This window comes from Narcine bancroftii, chromosome 3 (genome assembly GCF_036971445.1).
Source record: "Narcine bancroftii isolate sNarBan1 chromosome 3, sNarBan1.hap1, whole genome shotgun sequence".
NCBI lineage: Eukaryota > Metazoa > Chordata > Chondrichthyes > Torpediniformes > Narcinidae > Narcine > Narcine bancroftii.
The window spans coordinates 175,138,227-175,157,197 of record NC_091471.1 but is presented as its reverse complement, the minus strand read 5'-3'; the positions used below and the strand labels follow the sequence as shown (position 1 = coordinate 175,157,197).

At 42.9% G+C, this 18,971-nt stretch overlaps 1 protein-coding gene across 2 annotated transcripts in view; it reads right to left on the bottom strand.

Moving 5' to 3' along the window:
- The window catches only part of LOC138757874 (neuronal vesicle trafficking-associated protein 1-like), a 111,005-nt gene that overhangs the window by 69,024 nt on the left and 23,010 nt on the right, over window positions 1-18,971 (bottom strand). The gene's annotated exons all lie outside the window — the stretch shown is intronic.

The window sequence follows — 18,971 nt, the reverse complement described above, 5'->3', positions numbered from 1 at the left end:
GTAGTGCGAATTGTTTTGAATTTTATTGGATAGTTCTTGAAATTTTCACCCAAACACATTTGTATTTTACTTAAATCCAAAGAACATTTCCAATTTTCCATTAAAATGCAATTTGTCACCAAAAGTCAAAAAAATCACCACTTTAAACCACTGTCTGTGCTGAGTTAAGCAAATCTAATCACTTTAGACTCAGTGTTTATGATCTGTCTCTATTGCTATGACATTAACTCATTCATTAAAGCTAGCAGCAATCAAAGTATTATGCTCACTTAACCAGCTTAATTAAAAATCATTTTAAAAACACAGGAAATTATTACCTGCAGACTGCATCCTGTTCCTCCCAACCCAATCTGGACACCAGATACCTCCTCTTCAGCATAACACACTACTACATTAGTATATTTGTATAAAACATCGAATTCTCCTTGGTCCTTCTGTACACAAATATGTCTTTTTTTTTCCTGGGACTATCTACTATTGATTTGGGGATCATAAGTTTCATTATATTTTTAAATCCAAGGTTCTTCCTGGGTTTGTTGTTTTGCTGCCCTGCCATTTTCCAACATTGTTCACCAGTGATACAAATTATCCTTAACCCTACAAAGTTTCAAAGTGAACCAATGAAGATCCAGTTCAGGGGTCCCAAATAGAGTACTGCAGTATATTCAACATCTTACTGTTTTTGAAAATGAATGAGTCTTGTTTTGAAATACATTTTTTGCATTTTGCTACATGGACTCCAAACATACATGTTTGGATATAATGCACATACATATTGACAGCAAGAGGGCTTTAAAATATTGAAAATGCTTAACAAATCAGGCAGCATCTGTAAAGAAAGAGTTAATGTGTCAGCCTGACACCCTCTCTTAATAATTCTGAATTGTAATAAGTTGAATTTATAAATAGAGAATTTATTAACAGGACTATGCACTATTTATTAACAAAATAATATATAATTAGCTTCACAAGACTGCTGAAGAAATTTGATATCTTGTCTCAGAGGTTCTATAGGAGGAAATAACAGCCTGGTGAAAGATTTTAAGAAGGATCCAAAAATGAAAATGAAGAGGCAGAGATGTTTAGGATTATATCTCATTCTCAAGACTTAAACGGTTGACTGCCTAAAATCTAAGAATCCACAAGAGGCCAGAAAAGGAGAACAATGGGTTAGAGTAAAGCAAGGGAGGGATTTAAAAAACAACATTGCTAAAGCATGAGCCAGTTCAGACAGTAAACAAAGAATGGACTTGGTCTGAGTTAAGAAAGAGACAGCAGAATGTTGGCTTAATTTTATCTCAAGGAGGTGTGAAGGTTGGGTGTTAGTCAAAATAGCCAAAAGTAGGATGGAGTAGTTAAGTACAGAGATAACATAGTCATGGAGAAGTATTTCAGCAGATGTACAAGGCAATGGCAGAATCAGGATAAAGAGATGAAAACAGGAGCCTTCACACCAGTGAGAATGCACAATCAGAAGCTAACCCTAGGGACATTCATATGGGCGAATGATGATATGAGGATTCTTTGGTTAAGGCAGGCAGAGAGGTTGATTTGCCCAAAATTTTACACAGATAAAAACACAAGAACCAATTTCTAATTAAAAAGTCTTCATCAATGGACAATACACAGCTAGCACAAATCACATGCAACTTAAAAGTGTTTTTTTCCACTGTTTTGCCTGAATTTGGTGGGGGGGGTTGAAAAGAGATTGGAAGTGTTCTGACCATCGGTTGAGGATGGAGATCTTGTCGCTGAGGAGGACTTTGCCGTCTGAGCTGCGCAGCGGGCTTTGGACTTGGGGTGAGGGGCCGTACACAGCCTTTAGAGCCTCGTAGAAACCCCTGAAGTCGCCAATGTCCGCGCTGAGCTGTGTTCGTTTGGCAAGGCTAGTCCACCACTCATTTTGGATCTCCCGGAGTTTGCGCTGAAGATGGCTGCATGCGCGACGGAAGGCTTGTTTCTTCTCTGGACAGGACGGCTTTGTAAGGTGAGCCTGGTGGGCAGCTCGCTTCTTTGCCAGCAGCTCCTGGATTTCCTGGCTGTTTTCGTCAAACCAGTCCTTGTTTTTCCTGGAGGAGAAGCCCAGTACCTCTTCAGTGGATTGCAGTATGGTAGCCTTCAACTGATCCCAGAGGGTTTCAGGGGACGGGTCCGTGAGGCGGGTTGCAACGTCGAGCTTTGCTTTGAGGTTTGCCTGGAAGTTTCCTCTCGCTTCGTCTGACTGCAGTTTTCCAACGTTGAACCTCTTTCTGGGGGCTTTATTGTTCCTGGGCTTTGGCTTGAAGTGAAGGTTGAGCTTGCAGCGAACCAGCCGGTGGTCAGTGTGGCATTCCGCGCTAGGCATGACCCTGGTGTGGAGCACATCTTGTTTGTCACTTTCTCGCACCAGGATGTAGTCCAGGAGGTGCCAGTGTTTGGAACGGGGATGCATCCAGGTGGTCTTAAGGCTGTCCCTCTGCTGAAAAAGGGTGTTTGTAATGACAAGCCGCTGTTCTGCGCAGAGCTCCAACAGGAGGCGCCCATTGTCGTTGCACTTGCCGACGCCATGCTTGCCCAGGATTCCTGGCCAGGTTTCTGAGTCTTTGCCGACACGAGCGTTGAAGTCGCCCAGGATGACAACCTTGTCGGCTGTAGGGGTACGTTGGATGAGGTTGCGCAGGTCGGTGTAGAACTTGTTCTTTTCTGCTGGTTCCGCCTGGAGGGTTGGAGCATAGACACTGATGAGGGTGATGTGACGCTTGTTTTGAAGTGGGAGTCGCATGGACATGATTCGGTCCGAGAGGCCTGTCGGAAGGTTTTCGAGTTTGGAGGCAATGAAGCTCTTGACCATGAAGCCTACACCAGATAGGCGTCGTTCATCCGAAGGCTTGCCAGACCAGTAGAGTGTGTAGCCCGCGCCGCGTTCTTGGAGGCTGCCTACATCTGCCAGGCGGACTTCACTGAGAGCGGCTATGTCGATGTCAAGTCTGAGGAGTTCATGTGCAATGAGGGCAGACCGACGTTCAGGTCGGTGGCTGTCAGTCTTGTCTAGCATGGTTCTGATGTTCCAGCATGCTAGCTTGAGTTTGTGAGCATCTTTTGAGGGGGAGGACGTGGAGGGGGAGGACGTGGAGGGGGAGGACGTGGAGGGGGAGGACGTGGAGGGGGAGGACGTGGAGGGGGAGGACGTGGAGGGGGAGGACGTGGAGGGGGAGGACGTGGACCTGTCCTCGGGCCTGCGCAAAGGAGCTTTTAGGTGGAGTGCAGTGCGCGCAGTACTGGCCCCACCCTTTACACCCATGGTTCGTGTGCCGTGGCCAAGCAAGCTGGGACGTGGCAGCGAGGTCCTTGGGTCGTAGGTTTTATATCGGAGTGGCCTTCTCCTATGCAGGTTTCTTACCCGGGCTGGAGGGGCCTGCCTCCCCTCCTAGGTCGGTCCATACTGCCCGGACCGGGGCCGAGGCCGCCGCAGTTCACCCTGTGCCTGGACTGGGGCCACCGCCTCCCACTCCCTGCCCGGACCGGGGCCTCCGCCTGCCTCACTCGACCGAGGCCGGGGCCGCCGTCTCCCCCTTGCTCCTGCCCGTATCGGGGCCGCCGCCGTCTACCCTTCGCCCGGACCGGGGCCGGGGCCGCTGCTGCTCTCCCTGTGCCCGGACTGGGGCCGCCGTCTCCCCCTTGCTCCTGCCCGTATCGGGGCCGCCGCCGTCTACCCTTCGCCCGGACCGGGGCCGCTGCTGCTCTCCCTGTGCCTGGACTGGGGCCGCCGCCTCCCACTCCCTGTCCGGACCGGGGGGGGGGGGAACGAGGGAAAGAGGGGGAAGTCGTTTTGCATACCCCCTCCCCCCCATCCCCCAAGTCATACGCCCTTGGTTAATCATGCAGGACTGCAAAGGTTGAAAAGAGTGTAAATCAGCCTCAGTTTGAAGTAAAGGTACCTGAAGCTGAAATCCCACTCCCAACAATTCCATCAAATACTGTACAGAGTACAGAGGGACCTTATGGATTTCCATTGTTCCCTCATTTAAGATAGCATGGGTAGTCCCTGCAAGTTCTGTTAGATAGCAAAATGGAAATTGAGGTTTTCTTTTGTATAGGTGTTGAAATGTGTGGGTGCTCCATCAAATTGCTGTAAAAGATTCATGATTTTTTATTGTCATGTAATAAAAGATTAATGTAATATTATACAAAATATCCTTAGTAAGAGAGACAGATTAGTCATCAGCAGAAATTACTGTCAGAGAAAGAGAAGCAAAAGAGAGTTACTGAATGTCCATGGATTCGCCTCCAGCACTCCTGTAGCCACACAGAGTATAGTCTAAACCATTGGCAACCTGAGCTCCGGATCCAAACCTCTGATACAATGAGAATGTCCTCAGCACACTCTCACATCTTGGTTCTGATACTAAACCATTGGCAACCTGAGCTCCAGATCCAAACCTCTGATACAATGAGAATGTCCTCAGCACACTCTCATATCTTGGTTCTGATACTAAACCATTGGCAACCTGAGCTCCGGATCCAAACCTCTGATACAATGAGAAAGTCCTCAGCACACTCTCACATCTTGCTTCTGATACTAAACCATTGGCAACCTGAGCTCCAGATCCAAACCTCTGATACAATGAGAAAGTCCTCAGCACACTCTCACATCTTGGTTCTGATACTAAACCATTGGCAACCTGAGCTCCGGATCCAAACCTCTGATACAATGAGAAAGTCCTCAGCACACTCTCACATCTTGCTTCTGATACTAAACCATTGGCAACCTGAGCTCCAGATCCAAACCTCTGATACGATGAGAAAGTCCTCAGCACACTCTCACATCTTGGTTTTGATACTAAACCACTGGCAACCTGAGCTCTGAATCCAAACCTCTGATACGATGAGAAAGTCCTCAGCACACTCTCACATCTTGGTTCTGATACGTGGTACCCATTCAGCCAGTCTCGAGCCCAGCACTGTGCACTGGACAGTCCACAACCCAGTGATTTCTTTGATTGCAGTCACTAGCAGGCCACAACATGCATGGGTTCCTCGCCTCGAGTCACCAACAGCCCACCAGTTGCCTGTGTGTTCTTGAAATTTTTATTTTACTTTGTTTAATTGTAAATGTGGCAGGAGACAAAGGTATAATCTCATGTAACAGTTAAGTTTTGGGGACAATTTTTAGGGTCAAATTACGGGTGTCAACTTTTACACAGATTCTACCTTTGACCACAGTAAGTATCTGTGTTGCTCTAGGCATCAGGAGCTCGGATGGCCTGGACCAGATGGCAAGTCTGCATTTGGTGGATTGGGAGCTTGGATGGGCGGGCAGCTGAGGCGAGGATCTGCGGTCAGGGCATTGGGAGATTCAATGGGCGGGTGGCCAAGGAAAGGATCTGCAAAGGGGGCATCAGGAGCTCCAGTGGACAGGTGACCAAAGCAAGTATTCACTGTCAGGGCATCAGGAGCTCCGGTGGGTGGGCAGTCAGGGCCAAAAATAGAGAGGGGTGTTGACTTTTACAGGGATATATGGAAAATACCCAATTTTTAGGCAAAAAATGGGGGGGGGGGGCGTGCGTGTTTGACTTTTATATGGGATCAACTATTACATGAAAAGATACGCAAGTGGTTTGAAATGGAGCAAATAAAAACAAATTAATCCCGCAAAGATTCAATGTCAAAAAACAAACAGTAGAAAATAATTAGATGAGGACACTTAGCCTTCCAAATATAAAATGATATATAGCTGAATCAAGCAAGTCAAAAATCAATTTAGGAATAAAAATTGGTATAGACTGAAAAAGATACAAAAATTTAGGTCGAATATTCATTTTAATAGAATTAATACACCCGACCAAAGTTATAGACAGGGGAGGCCAATGTGAAAAAGATTGTTTCACATGCTTTAATTAGTTAAAACCTTCTTTGAAAATATGTTTTGATTTTTAGTAACTATGATACTTAAAAGGAGAACTAGTATTCACTGAAGCAGACACAGACAAAGGAAGAAGTTCACTTTGAAGTTATAACCTGAAAACTGACTAAATTGACAAAGTAGTGACATCATATGGGGAAAAGGTAGCAGCAGTTATGGGCTGGGTGCAGGTCAATAGGACTAGGTGAGAGAAGGTATTCAGCATGGACTAGAAGGGCCAAACTGGCCTGTTTCTGTGATGTAATTGTTATATGGTTATATAGGGTTTTCCATACAATCAAACTAGAAGTTTCTAATGTAGTATTGGTTTCAAAGAAAAAGTTTTCTGTTCCTCCATAAATTTCAAAAAATCATTATCTGAGAACAATGTTGAATTAAAACACTAATGCTTACTGACTTGAGGGAAGTCAGCTAAGAACAAAAATAAAACAACGGGGACGTGGTCTGATATTACAATATTTTGATACTCACAAGAACAGGTCTGTGAAATCAGTTGATTATCAACAAGAAAATAGTCGATCCTTGAAAAATTATGGTGAAGATGGAAAAAAAAACTCTCCTATTAGAATGAAAAAAAAACACCAGACATTAGAAATATCATAATCTGATTTTTTTTAATGAATTGCTAAGGCAGCCTTACTTATTATAGCAGGGTTCAGAGAGCGAACAATCCAAAACAGGATCTAACCAGCAATTAAAATCCCCACCAAGTACCAGAGAATACAAGCTCAGGTCCAGTAGGAATTAAAAAGTTTTTTAAAAATAACCATGTCATCTACATTAAGAGCATAGATATTAGCTAATATAACCATCTTATTACATAATTTCCCAGAGACAAATAACATAATAACCATTTGGATCTGATACAACACTATGCTGAACAAAGGGAATATTTTAATTAATGTATTAAAACCCTCCTGCTTTTAGTTTGAAAAGTAGAATGAGTGTCATCACATCCATGAGTGCGTGTTTCTTGTAAAAAGGTGACTGCAATTTTAAGCTGCTTGACCTGTGAGAACACTTTCTTTCTTGATTTTATGGCTCAATTCATTCACATTCCAACTAACAATATTAATTTGATTAGCCATTATTAAAAACTAATAGTTTGGTTATTCAAGTCTCATATGTTAGCCTTGCAGCAGGAACAAGAAACCAAAACAACCTTGAAGATAAGCTGTGGAAAGCCAGTGTTTATAAAAGTTTCTAGGTCTATGGCAATGTTAGAAAAACATTCCCCTACCTCCCCCACCCAGCCCTTATTTCCCACATCCAGAAAACTCCAGAATCAACAAGCTTCTTTCTCTTTGGCTTGGCTTCGCAGATGAAGATTTATGGAGGGGTAATGTCCACGTCAGCTGCAGGCTCGTTTGTGGCTGACAAGTCCGATGTGGGACAGGCAGACACGGTTGCAGCGGTTGCAAGGGAAAATTGGTTGGTTGGGGTTGGGTGTTGGGTTTTTCCTCCTTTGTCTTTTGTCAGTGAGGTGGGCTCTGCGGTCTTCTTCAAAGGAGGTTGCTGCCCGCCGAATTGTGAGGCGCCAAGATGCACGGTTTGAGGCGATATCAGCCCACTGGCGCCAAGAGATTTCTTCAGGCAGTCCTTGTACCTCTTCTTTGGTGCACCTCTGTCTCGGTGGCCAGTGCAGAGCTCGCCATATAACACAATCTTGGGAAGGCGATGGTCCTCCATTCTGGAGACGTGACCTACCCAGCGCAGTTGGATCTTCAGCAGCGTGGATTCGATGCTGTCGGCCTCTGCCATCTCGAGTACTTCGATGTTGGTGATGAAGTCGCTCCAATGAATGTTGAGGATGGACCGGAGACAACGCTGGTGGAAGCGTTCTAGGAGCCGTAGGTGATGCCGGTAGAGGACCCATGATTCGGAGCCGAACAGGAGTGTGGGTATGACAACGGCTCTGTATACGCTAATCTTTGTGAGGTTTTTCAGTTGGTTGTTTTTCCAGACTCTTTTGTGTAGTCTTCCAAAGGCGCTATTTGCCTTGGCGTTCTGTTGTCTATCTCGTTGTCGATCCTTGCATCCGATGAAATGGTGCAGCCGAGATAGGTAAACTGGTTGACCGTTTTGAGTTTTGTGTGCCCGATGGAGATGTGGGGGAGCTGGTAGTCATGGTGGGGAGCTGGCTGATGGAGGACATCAGTTTTCTTTAGGCTGACTTCCAGGCCAAACATTTTGGCAGTTTCCGCAAAACAGGACGTCAAGCGCTAAAGAGCTGGCTCTGAATATAATATACCTCCCTGTATATAAAATGCACCGAAATACCTTCCTGCTAAGCATTTTATCTCATACTCCTAGGCTTCAATTGTAAATATTCTGCACTTCTAATTAAAACAAGATTAAGTTTAATCTTTAACCAAGTACAACAAAAAATTTTACAAAGTTTCTCATGCAATTTTTTTGAAAATGTGTAACAAGTAGCAACATTGTTTTCCATCTTAATGGAAGCATGCTTAGTATCTCTTCATGAAAATTAAATAACTCAATTAATTGAATACCAAGAGGTATCCTTACATAACTTCAATCTAAATGGATTATCACTCCACATATTTATTATAGCAAACAACCAAACAATCTTCATCCAAAGGACCTTGTATATTAAGTGATAGAAACCTTAAAGTAGCAGTAATTTATCAGCCTCAGTCATGAAATAACAGTTCGCACAGGACAGGACGTGATGCAGAAGAAAGATCATCAATATACTTCTGAGCTTCATCCACTTCTTATGATCATTAGAAAGTGTAATGTGAAGTTGAGCAGGGTATTTCAATGAAGGTTTAAAATCCCAATGATATAGTTCTGACATAGCTTCTCTGTATTTGGAACATTGATTCAATACTTCATTAGGGCAATAATCCTTGATGATCCTGACCTGTTGGCCATGATATTAAAGCTTCCCTCTTCTAAGGGTTTCAAGGACCAAAAAATCCTTGGTTTGGCAGCATAGTAATCGGAGAACAACAGATCACAGTTCTGACCCATGGTCGGCTTGGGTACTAAGGAACAGCGAGCTCTATCAATCTCAGGTGGTGATGCGAGCAGATCTCTCCCAAACACCTCGTAGAGCAGCTCCTAAAAAAAAATTTTTAAGTTGCCCCCTTTCAGTAGACTCAGACAAGCCCAGAATACATACATTTTGCCTTCAGCTCCTGCTTTCAAAATCAATGACCCTCATCAACTTATTGGAGCATACATCTTCTAATTCTTTAACACCGTCACTCAATTGATGACAACCACTCACTATGATCTTGACCTGCTGAATTGATCAGTTCAAATTTAACTTCAATCTGGCCCATGCCATTTTTAAATTCTTCTGTTAACTATTGCTTAAGATGCTCCATTAGTTCCATGATGGTCTCTGTAGATAAGCTTGTTGGCATTTCTTCCTTTTTTACCTGCTTTAGCACTCTTGTAGACATTGTAAAACAATTCTTGGTGAGAGAGGCTAATAATGAAACACTTTGGTTGCAAAAAAGTTAAAAGTGGAGGAAAATGAAAAGCAAGTAGGAGCAAGTAACACACACTGTTACTTCATCCCACAGCCAACCAGATGTCCTATCCAGTACTATCCAGGTTTCAATTATTAGCTTCACAAATGATACAAGATGACATCATGAAGGGTCTACAATCTGAAACATTAACTGTTAAGGCATTTCTTTCCCTAGATGATGCTCAACTGGCTGAGCTCTTTCAGCATTTGAAACCAGTGCAAGACTGAGGAAAATTACACTTTTCAACGGTGATCTCATAACCTAAATTGCTGTTTTCCCAAAGAGTAAGGGAACTATCCAGATGCTCTCATCAATATCTATCCTTCATTTAAAATTACATCAATGGTCATCGTCACATTGGTCTCTATGAAACTTGCAATGCACAAATAAGTTGTAATGTTTCTCATGTTATAACAGAGTCTATAATTCAAAATCATTTTATTAACTATAAAGTACTTTGGGACATTCTGAAAGTGAGGAAAAAGGTTAAATACAATACAGAAGTGTTTCTCCCCCTCCCCCACCATTCTTTACCCTTCTTTCCCTTAACATGGTAACAGTCATCTTCGATAGGTCCATTGCTGGATCTTTCTTTTGTCTTTCTACATTTTTAAACTTTCCTGATTTTATTTACATGGCCAAGTGCAGTCATGTAATCCAATTTCAAAATTGTGGCTCGTTTTAGTCTTAATATTTTAGTTTCTCTGCTGAATCCTGGAACATTTTCCACATGAACTACACTGTACAAATTCACAACATTGTCGGTGCTACTTGCTGCATATCTGAATGCTGGTTGAAGTCAAAATTAAACAAATTCAACCAATCTCCTCTAAAATTGAAAAGAGTAGTGCAGCGAGTTAAATAACCTGGCGGCATTTACTACCTCAGCTCATGTGAGGCAAAAACAAACTGGAGGTTACTCAGCATTTATAAAGTCACACTCCAGCTCGACTTAGCATGACCTCGGACAGAGGTGGGCAACCTACGGCCTGCAGACCAGATCCAAATTTATCTGGCCCACAATCCAACACTCAGCAATTAGCTACTTTTTCTTTTAAAAAAACCTGCCAACATTGGCAGCTTGAGTGAAAGCAGTTGGTTTGGCTACCATAGTGCAATGCATTGTGGACAATCGATGGCTGACGTGCCAGACAGGTAACGAGATCCGATTTTGAACAGTCAACCGTTGAGTTTGGAATGTACAAGTTCAGCTCGCAGGTAATGGGCGCTGATGTCATTTGGCTGGTGGGGCGAGACCAGGCCGGTGGCACCAGCAGATGGATGAGTGAAACTGGTATCCAGATCCCACAGGATGACAGCCAATGTTTAATGACAGGTGCAGTCAGGACTTCCCTGGTTCAGCAGTGCACAATTGGTCAGTGCCGCAGGAAATCATTCCAGGATGAGGCGATTAGTGCAGGTGTTCTGCTGGACCTTCAGGTATCTATAGAGCTATTTTTTGTGCAGAAAGGTAAAACTTAATATCTTAGCATTGTGTTTGAAGTTGATAAACTCCTTCTCCCATTCATTCTTATTGAGCTAGGCCTAATTCTTGTTAAAGGAGCTGAGAATCTTTTCACAGCTGCTAATTGTTATGAATTTCCAACAGCCACACTAAGGTTCTGGTCGGGTGAGATATTTACAGGTAGTCACTCATTAGTGTCAAAATGTATCAAAATATTAATGTTGAAAATTACCAGAGTCTATTGTGTTCGCAAAAACAGAACACATGATGCAAGTGACTACAAGCTGTTTGCAACTCCATTCAGTGTGGATGTAGAAACTGTACCAGAAAATTTTCAGATGGAACTTTGAGATGCAGTACAGTGATCAATCAAAATCCAAATTTAATGCAAATGATGAGTCTTTGATTGACTTCTACAAAAAAAACTTTCCATATGGGAATTATAAAAGCTTGGTGGAGAGCACACAAACAAGATGGCATCACTGTCTGGCAGCACATACATGTGAGCAACTCTTCTCAAAAATGAAGTATACCAAGACCGACTTGAAAACAAATAAGACTAATGACCATTTAGACGATGTCTTGCAGATGGCTTCAACAATGTATCACCCTATATCGAAATGCTTTCAAACAACAAACAAAACCAGTTTCCCACTGATTGAACTGTTTTGGGGTTAGATTATTTTCATTGTGACTCATTTTTCTCTCTTTTAACTTTTCTGGCTTTTTTAAAAATTGTGTAATTTTAATAACTAATTTGTGATTTTTGGTGCATTTCTTGATTTGAAGATGCCTTTTCCCTGAAACGCATTGTAGTAGATTTTTAGAAGGAATACAGCTCATCTTATTGCTTGAACTTTTTCTGTGGATTGTTTTTTGATAAATTATTGTCAGTTATGTTCATGACCTACTTCAAGCAGAGACCATCGAAAACTTAAATTACATAATGTCTGTGCTTCAGTATTTATTTCATTTATGGTAATATCAGTGTGCTCGGCCATTCAACCAGACACACCAAGTCCACGCATGGTAAAAGGTTGCCCACCCCTGATCTAGGAAAAAGAAATTAGCTCGGGGAACATTCCACTTCCGTTGAAGATTAAAATACAGGTAATATTCAAAAATAAAATGTGATTTTACAGAAACTGAATGGCAATTAAATAAAAGCTAAGTAATTGTGAAAAGGGAGAGAAAAATCACTGGCGGGTGATGAAAGACTGAAAAAAAATGTAGATGTAATAGTTCACCTTTGTTCTGCTGTTGAGAATTTGCCATCAACTAAAAATAAGTAAATAGCAAACTTCGATAACATACAAAGGTGATAAAACACCAAGAAAAATCTGTATTTTCACCTACTACTTTGTATCCAAGTTGATAATAGCTGAAATGTGGAATGGTTATTGTCCTTTGGAGATTAAGGCATACCACTCCTCTAGAATAGCAAAGACTAACCATGAACTTCAAGTGACAACTATTCTTTCCATTTCAAAATAGAACACAAAATACTACAATACATAACAGGCCATTCAGCCAACATGATATCCAAATCAAACTAAAATTCTGCTTTCATATTCAATTGTCCATCTCTTTGGCTTGGCTTCGCGGACGAAGATTTATGGAGGGGGTAAAAAGTCCACGTCAGCTGCAGGCTCGTTTGTGGCTGACCAGTCCGATGCGGGACAGGCAGACACGATTGCAGCGGTTGCAAGGGAAAATTGGTTGGTTGGGGTTGGGTGTTGGGTTTTTCCTCCTTTGCCTTTTGTCAGTGAGGTGGGCTCTGCGGTCTTCTTCAAAGGAGGCTGCTGCCCGCCAAACTGTGAGGCGCCAAGATGCACGGTTTGAGGCGTTATCAGCCCACTGGCGGTGGTCAATGTGGCAGGCACCAAGAGATTTCTTTAGGCAGTCCTTGTACCTTTTCTTTGGTGCACCTCTGTCACGGTGGCCAGTGGAGAGCTCGCCATATAATACGATCTTGGGAAGGCGATGGTCCTCCATTCTGGAGACGTGACCCATCCAGCGCAGCTGGATCTTCAGCAGCGTGGACTCGATGCTGTCGACCTCTGCCATCTCGAGTACCTCGACGTTAGGGGTGTGAGCGCTCCAATGTCCATCTAGAAGCCTTTTAAATGTTACTAATATATTTGCTTCCACCACTACCACTGGCAGCCTGTTCCAGCCACCTACCACTCTCTGCAACTCTCCCTTAAAACATACTTAATTATACATCCTCTAGCTTGTGACACTTTTACCCAGAGAAAATATTCCGGCTGTCCACCCTATCAATACTTCCCATGATTTTATACGACTATCTGGTTGTCCCTCAGCCTCCTATGTTCAAGAGAACACAACCCAAGTTTGTCCAATCTCTCCCCATAATTCAAACCCTCTAAACCAGGCAACATCCTGGTAAAAATCTTTTGTACCCTTTCCAAAGCCTCCACACCCTTCCTATAATGTAGTGATCAGATTTCATTTATAGTCAGCATCTTTTTCATCTTCCAAGTCCATCCACGAAAACTAGAGAAATTGGTAAATCAACAATTGCATTTTCCCACCCTAAAGATTTCATTAGCTACACATCCAGTTCATACCTTGAATTTTACCATTAATGTAACAATCTTTTTATTCACCTCTGACAAGAAGCTTTCCAAATATCCTAAGTTTGATTTTAAATTCTCAACCATGACTCCTGTCCAAGTATGCTGCTGAATGATTTCAACCTTCTCAGTCTCAAGCTCCTTGCTAATATTCCAGGATCCCAATGTCCTTACCTCTTAGCTGAAAGATAATCTTTGGCCACAGCACGAGATGTTGTCATTGTTGCAGTCCATTCTTAATGAACACACTTCCATCTCTCCATTAATGTTACAGGCATGCTATATTGCTATGTAAACAATCAGTTTGCTGCTCATTAATTACTCATCTCTTTGGATCCATGCTGACTCCCAGCAAAACAAATCTACCGAAATGTTCCCCTTTGGCACTTTTGCTACTAATCCACAATAAGGCTTAATTTACAGCAGGGGTGTCAAGCTCAAATTCACGGAGGGCCAAAATTAAAAACTTGGACTAAGTCGAGGGCCGAACTAAATATTTATTGAAAATTTTCAACAACATCTGCATGTTTTCTCTTCTTTCAACATATGTAATGTTAAACTTTAGGATATAACTTTAGGAGGATAATGTTACAGGTCAGGAGTAGGTAGCTCAAGTTCACCCTTTGCTTGACCTGAGGGAAACCTATTTGGTCCCTGTGGAGATGTAGTCAGCATTCACAGGCTGTGTCCATTTTGGCCTGCATCAGGACTCAGCATTTCCTGCTCACTCCTCAGGCTCTAGGCCTCTATTCATCCTCGACCCATCATCCCTCTACCTGACCAGTCCTTTACCCAACCTCTACTCACCCCTCACTCCACTTGCTCTGCCTCTACCCACCCCATCCTACACACGCCCCTCTACTGCCTCTCCCCTCAACTTGTTCCTCCCTCTACCCTTCTCTCACCCTCTAATTACCCCTCCCCTACTCGCCCTGCCCCTCCCCTTTTACCTCTTCCCTATCCACCCCTCCTTCTACTCATCCCTCCCTCTAACTGCCCCTCGCACCACCATAACTTCCCCTGCCCATTACTCCTCACCTACACCCTCTGCCCACCCCTGCTTACCCACCCACTCAGGCCCAGCGCGCTGCCGATCAGCCTTTGCGGACAGCCACCATCTCTCTCTTCACGTGCAGGGCCGAACCAGCTGTCCCTGGGGTCCGCGCGGGTGCAAGCACTGAAGGCCGTGGCGACTGGGAGAAGTGCGCTCGCGCTGTGGAGGGGCCGTCTGGTGCCAGTCGCGCGGGGCTCGCGCTGCCCGGGGCCCGTGCGCAGCCTGCCATGCCCGTCGCGCCGACAAGCAATCACAGGCGCTCGCCCATCCGCTGCACCGCTCGACAGGTGGGAGAAGTGACTGGTTGTGCGGGGAGCTTTCCAACTGGCTTGCCGGCTGATGACATCGACAGACTTCTCGTGTTACAATTTCTCGTGTTACAATGGGGAAGGATGTGCAATGAAGGGGGAGGATGGTGGGGGTGACATTACCAAAAAACAGCATCGGCTCTCGCTGCAGGGCGGGCCACCTCTAATACATTTTTGAAATGATCTTGCGGGCCAAATATAATTATATCGCGGGCCAAATTTGGCCCACGGGCCAGAGTTTGACATGTGTGATTTACAGTAGCCAGTTGACCGATCAGCACATCTGAGAGATGTGCTTGGGAATTGAAGTAGCCAGTTAAGACCCACACAATCTCAAGAGAACAAGCAAAATCCACCTGCAACAGCCAAGGCCACGACTGAACGTGTGCCATAATTGGGGAGGGGGACTGCAATGTGCTGCTATTGCAAACCAGAGGGGGGAGAGGGGGAGGGGTTGCTACCATGATTGGGGGGCGGGGTGAGAGAACCGCAATGTGCCGCTGCCGCAAACGCCTCATTGCAGGTGTGGGGGAGCAATGGCTGTCTTCCTTATTCATAATCCCCCACGCCACTGGAACTGCTCTAGAAGATGGCCATTGCTCCCGCCCCCCCCCCCCCCCCCCCCCAACATTGAGCCATCACTGCAAGCCATAGCAGCATATCACTTCAGCAAACACTCCCCCTGTTTGCGGTAGTGGCATGTCATGGGGGGGGGGGGAATGCCTGACAGCCGGAGTGGGGTGCAAATGATGGAGAGGATATTTAAGAGAACTTAAATAAAAACTTAAAGGGAACTGACTGTGTGACACATCACTCACCACATCCCCTTTAACTCGCCTGGTTGGCAATTTATCTTGTAGGTCTGGCTGAGATTTGAAAGGTGCATCCTGCACTCATGACTCAGTAATCACACCCGGCTCTCAGGAGAGCTATCTGGGTGCTGCAATTCGAAAGCACCCATCACGCACTTGAATTTATTAACAGGATCACAGAACTTGCATCTTTACTTATGGTTGTCTGGGATTCAAAAAAAATGCAGCTACTACAAGCTGACAAAGATTGCTGCAGAGAAGCACATGGCAATAACCCTGTGATCAAACTACTTCCCACAAGCCCCTGATCTCAAACTCTAAGGACATTGCCCCTTCCTTGAAAACTACGTCTTCTGAGAAATTCACCATCCAACAGGGTGCCAAGCCTATTCCTAGACTGGTTAGTAGTTGGCCATTTGGTCCTGCGTTTGTTCTACCATTCATCAATCAGCTCACAAATGATTTTCTACCTCAGTTTCATTTTCTTAAACTATCCCCATATCCTTTGATTCCTTTAACATACAGAAATTTATTTACCTCCAACAAGGACAAACAGAACCTCTACAGCACTCCAGGGTACAGAATTTCAAAGATTCACCAGCCTCTAAGTGAAGATTACCTCAGTGGTAAATGCCTTTTCCCTTATTCTGAGATGAACCCAAACATGCACAAACCATGGAGTTAAAATTCCATCTTTTTCAGATAACCAATCAGAATACCTCCCTCATTCATGACTTGGAAATTCTGCTCTATTAAATACAGGGTTTTAAAATAGTCTTCAGGTGTACCTGAATTAGAAATTGGTGAAGAGAAGGGGGAGGAGGACAGGATAGCAGGTGATAGGTGGGTAACAGGCATGAGAGGAAGGGGCCAAGAAGTGATGGAGTAGGGTATAGAGGGCTGAGAAAGATACTGGTAGCTCTCTGATAAGAGAAGGGGCTGAGAAGCTGGAGGAAAGGATGAGGGAAAGCAAGAGACCAGGGGAAAGGGGTTAAAAGATGTCAATATTTATGCCAATGTCATGAGAAAATTTCTCCTTTCATAATTAATTAACAAATCCTCAATTTTGCATCACAAATTGTTGTATATTTTGGTAACAACATTGAGAGCAGAAATCTAGTTTATCAACATTTAGCTACGATTCATTATATAAACATATCTGAAATAATTTAATCTACTAATTATATTTTTGAATTGACATTTAATTTTATAGTTGCTAAATGGAAAATTTTTATTGAATTTGCAATTTTTATGATTATTGAAGAGATATACAGAAGCCTATACCATCCATTCTTGTACTTTATCTCTCTCTGGAATCAGCCACAAGCTGCTCTTTCAGATAAGCAAGTTACATTTGATGAATCCGGAGCAACAGATTTTCTGCAAGAAGCAATATGGCAACCCGTCAGAAGCAACTTGCTTTGAAGAAAGAACACCACTGTATTGCAGACACCAACCTTCACACATTATACAGAACTGTTTCAAACAATTAACAATGGCACTGCAAAGGAACATGCCCTTGGGCTCCTTTTTGGTAAAGAACACAATATTGACCAATATTGTAAACCAAGATTTATAAATTAACCATATTTGATTTCAAAGGGGTTTGTATTGACATGTGAATTGTTTTGTAAAGCAAAATGGTTATCCTGACTATTCAGAAATCCACAAGTTGAAAGCACGATGCTTTAATTTGTTGATAGATTAAAAATGGAAGATTTGCATTGTAGGTAGATCAGTTGGTTTCTGGAGATCACATTGGCAAATTACTGAACTGGACACACTGAGAAGCAATTGCCTCATTAAGCTCACACTATCCTTGTTTGCTTTGAGAACAAGTGGTAGTATCTTTAAACTTGCATCCCAAGAGAGATGTGATTATATATGTTTTTTTGACATGCTTAATGAACACAGAAGTTGGAATTAGGAAGCAACTTTTGTAATTAAAGTCAATTTGCTGAAAAGGCAAAAGGAGCACATGGGCAGTCAGCCTGATCCCAGAAGATAAAAAATTTGTGCTTTGCAAATCAAAAGTTAGATTCAAAAGCCCAGCACCCTTAAATATTACAAGTTAGTCCACTAATAGGTGGTGCATTTCTGCTTTTGTTTTCTCAAGAATCATTCTGAAGTGAGCAGAATTAAGAAGAAATGTACTTATTATATGGTCATTCAGTCATACAGCATGGAAAAAGATGAGTCTCTGCTGACCATTAACCACCCTTTCACACCATTCCTACTCTAATCTCCATTTTAATTTTATTCTACCCATAATCCTACCAACTACCTCGAAGAAATTATACCATTCACCTACACTTGGAGAAACTTAACCATTAACCTACCAACTCGCACACCTTTGGGATGTAAAAGAGGAACACCCAAAATAAATCATTACGGTTACAGAGAGAAACACACTGACAACAGCAGAGGTCATGATTAACTCCATGTTATGCAAGGTGCAAGACAACAGATCTGCCGGCTGAGCCAACCCTGGTGGATGTGTGAGCTGATTTGATATTTTTAAACAAGTTCAGTTTATACCTGACCAATTTCACTGGAGTATACTGGGCTTCTGTGAATCACATGGGCATTCATCTTAAGCTACCAATGACTACTTTTCTTAGACACACAGAATATACATAGGAGTGAACAATCAATGCATCCAAGAAGATACCAAAAGCAGACAAAATATTTACCTGTTGAAATGCTGATACTATTGTTTCAGGAAAATAAAATTTTTTTAATTTGTTAAATTTTCTATTTACTAGGTAACAATATTCTTTGTCATCTGTATTATCTTGCATTTATAATGTTTTATGTAATTCAGTTATCTCATACATTGATAAGGATCCATTCTCCTTAATTGATATTAATTATATAAATGTTATAAGGGAAATGTTTCAATTCATGCAATTACACAGTTGAAGATGTACCACTTTAGCAATAACAACTTTCTTTAGATACTGCAAATATATTTTCTATATAAAGTCAAAATTCATTCTTGAAGCAAGAATATCTCTCTATTTAGATTTCTGAATGATCACCACTCTGGTTGCAATTTCTTATCAACTCTGCCATCAGTTTGATTAGATGGTGGTTTCTAAGGAAAATCACAGACCACTGATCTATCTTTCAGATGTCCAGCTGCAATGCCTGTCAATAATACAATGATTGAATGTTTTAATTTAATTCCAGTGCCAAACCATGAAGTAACTCTACATATTGGACATTACTGGCTCAGTAATAGTACCCAAGGGATAAATTATTCTTCAGCTGTTTCTCTATTAACCATTGCTTGCACTCGTGCTGACTTTCAGTTCCTTCACGTGA